Source organism: Schistocerca americana, chromosome 5 (genome assembly GCF_021461395.2).
Source record: "Schistocerca americana isolate TAMUIC-IGC-003095 chromosome 5, iqSchAmer2.1, whole genome shotgun sequence".
In the NCBI taxonomy this organism is placed as follows: Eukaryota; Metazoa; Arthropoda; class Insecta; order Orthoptera; family Acrididae; genus Schistocerca; species Schistocerca americana.
In genome coordinates this window covers 203,813,358-203,816,867 of record NC_060123.1, presented here as the reverse complement: position 1 = coordinate 203,816,867, position 3,510 = coordinate 203,813,358, and positions in this window count along the sequence as shown.

Genomic DNA, 3,510 nt, shown 5'->3' with positions numbered 1-3,510 from the left:
TTACGGCCTTTTTTGTTTGTAGAAGGAAAGCTTTTGTTTCATAAGCATAAACTTACATATGAGCCAGTGACTAAGATGTAAATAATAATTTTTGTGTATACAGCATCTAAGCAACTATGTTTTGCATGAAAAGAAAAATTCAGCTCAGAATGTTGCTAAAATTACTGAGTCAGAGATGCAGAGCAGTTGTTACCTACACTAGGAACAACCCCCGTATTCAAAATTGAAACGTGGCCTTCTTTAGAAAGGAATGCTGAATTGATTAGAGAACATGTATCGGCCGCAGACTATGTGGAGCCCGCCCATCTTGAGAGGGAGGGAGTCGGAGAGTTTTCTCACCTGTTCTGAAAATAACTGTTGTGTCTTTGTGATATTAACTATGAGGACAGTCCTAAAAGTAAAATCTCCAATATTTTCAGATATGCAGACAACCTTTTATTTCCTGTAATAGTTACAGCGTTTTAAAGACTGAAGAATGCTTTATTTATACTACAGCAGAGTTTCGATAGTTTGAGCTCAATGGGAGTGGGACCTCATCGATCTGTTGAAAACTTGGATTGTCAAAATTGTATGTGGAAGAAAGAAATAAAACAAAGTTGAAACGAAAAAACCCACTTCAACAACACCTCATCTCTTCATAGTTTTTTAGTTAAGAGATTGTTCATAGCATTTCTTTCAAGGGAACTGTTCCAATTTAACTTCATTTCTTCGCCAGTTACATGGTAATTTTGCCAACATGGTATTTGATAGCAAATTTTTTTTTATCGTTTTTTTTCCCTTCTCAAGTTAAGTGCCTCTAACTTAACATTCAATGTCACAAATTTATTTTCTTTGTTGCAGTACTCATTTTTAGGTGAACAAACAAAAACAGACAACAAAGAAAACGAAACATAACAACTGCACTGTACTGACAAACCTAAAGCACCACTTTCAATAAATTTCTTGCTTGTGCAGACAATTCGAAACCGGGAAAAGCATATGCGTGGGGCCATTGGCACCAACAACTAAGAGAACTACCACCACCTCCTCCAGTCCGGTTACTAACATCACTTACCCCATCAAAGGCCGGGCTACCTTTGAAAACAGTCGTGATTTACAAAGCTAAGCTGCAACTACTGTGCTGCATTCTATGTAGGCATGACAACCAACAAGCTGTCGGTCCGCACGAATGGCCACCGACAAACTGTGGCCAAAAAACCAATTGGACCACCCTGTTGCTGAACACGCTGCCAAACATGATATCCCTCATCTCAATGACTGCTTCCCACCAACACCAGCTTTTCTGAATTGCGCAGGTAGGAAATTTCCCTGCAATACATCCTACATTCCCGTAACCCTCCTGGTCTCAACCTACGTTAGTCACTGTCCTCACCCATCCAGTCCCATCCCTGTTCCCATTCCAGAACTACACAGCCGTCATTTCACCGCCACACCCAGTCTTTTAATTTCCTTTTATTTCTCTACTTTCCGCTACTTACTCCCTCCCCCCTCCCCACCTCTCTCCTGCCCACCATCTAAACTGCAGCACTTCACTGTCCACCCCGCCCCCACCATACTATCCCTCCCCACCCCAGCCTCCTCCTTACCCCCACCCAGTCACCACTCCCATCATGCACGGGTGCTGCTGCTTGCAGTGTGGTTTCAGTTATCTGAGACTACAGACATGTATGCAAGTTACGTTTGTGTGTGTGTGTGTGTGTGTGTGTGTGTGTGTGTGTGTGTGTGTGTGTGTGGGTATTGCTGACAAAGGCCTTAATGGCCAAAAGCTATAATTGTGTGAATCTTTTTATTGTGCCTATAAAAACAGGTGCTTTGTATTTAAGGCTTATCAGCTTATGATTAGAATACAACTACAGAATCTGAATCATCCAAAGCCTTCCAATCCTAGTCATTCGCAAATTAAAGTATGCAAAATACTGTCATTGAAGCTATGAACCTCATTGATCCAGCAGCATGAGCTCATCCCCCGTATACCAATGGCCCCAACCAATTTATCCACTCATTTTAAGTGACTTTTCCCAAACAAAGTTCCGTTTTCAATAATGATAAACAAGGCTCAAGGTGAGAGAGAGGGGAGAAGAGGAGATGGACATACAGAGATGGAATGAGGTGACACAGAGAGAGGGGTGGGTTGGAGTGGAGTAATAGTTCAGGATTTACTTCCACCTCATGAACCTTGGACCTTGCACGTCAGTGGGGTGGCTTGTGTGCTCAGCGATACATGTAATCATACCTTAGGTACAACCCCTTCGTTGTTGTGTGTGTTGAGAGGCCAGACAAATGTGGGGTTTCCTGAAGAGGTGCAGCAGCCTTTTCAGTAGTTGCAGGGGCAACAGTCTGGATGAGTGAGTGATCTGGCCTCGTAACATCAACCAAAACAGCCTTGCTGTCCAGGTAGTGCAAACAGCTGAAAGCAAGGGGGAACTACAGCCATAATTTTTCCTGTGGAAATGCAGCTCTACTGTACAGTTAGATGATGATGGCGTTCTCTTGGGTGAAAAATTTCAGAGTGAAAATAGTGGCCCATTTTAATATCCAGGTGGGGACTACTCGGGAGAAATGAAATTGATATTCTGCGGATTGAGGTGTGTAATGTTAGATTCCTTAACCAGACAGGTAGGTTAGAAAATGTAAAAAGAGGAATGGTTAGGTCGAAGCTAGATATAGGGGGAATTAGTGAAGTTCAGGGGCTGGAGGAACAGGACTTAGTCAGGTAAATACATGGTTGTAAATACAAAGTCAAATAGGGGTATCAAAGAAGTGGGTTTAATAATGAATAAGAAAATAGTAATGTGGGTAAGCTACTATGAGCAACATAGTAATGCATTATCATACCCAAGATAGACACGAAGCCCACGCCCACCACGGTAGCACAAGTTTATGTGCCAGTTAGCTCTGCACATGAAGAAGAGATCGGAAAAAGTATTATGAGATAAAAGAAATTATTCATATAGTTAAAGGAGACAAAAATTTAGTTGCGGTTGGGGAACTGGAATTCAATAGTAGGAAAAGGAAGAGAAAAAAAAATAGTGAATATGGACTGTGGTAAAGGAATGCAAGAGGAAGGCACCCGGTAGAGTTCTGCACAGGGCATAAATTAATCATTTCTGACACCTGGTTTAAGAAACGTGAAAGGAGGTTGTGTACCTGGAGACACTGGAAGGTTTCAGACTGATTATGTAATGGTTAGACAGATATTTAGGAACCAGATTTTAAACAGTAAGACGTTTCTAGGGGCAGATATGGACTCTGACCACAATTTATTGGTTATGAACTGTAGATTAAAACTGAAGAAACTGGAAAAAGGTAGGAAATTAAGGAAATGAGACTTAGGTTAAGTTGAAAGACACAGAAGTTGTTGAGAGCTTCAAAGGAAGCATTAGGCAAAGGTTAACCAGAACAGGGAAAAGGAATACAGTAGAAGACAAGTGGGTAGCTTTAAGAGATGAAATAGTGAAGGCAGCAGAGGATGAAACAGGTAAAAAGACAAGGGCTAGTAGAAATCTTTTG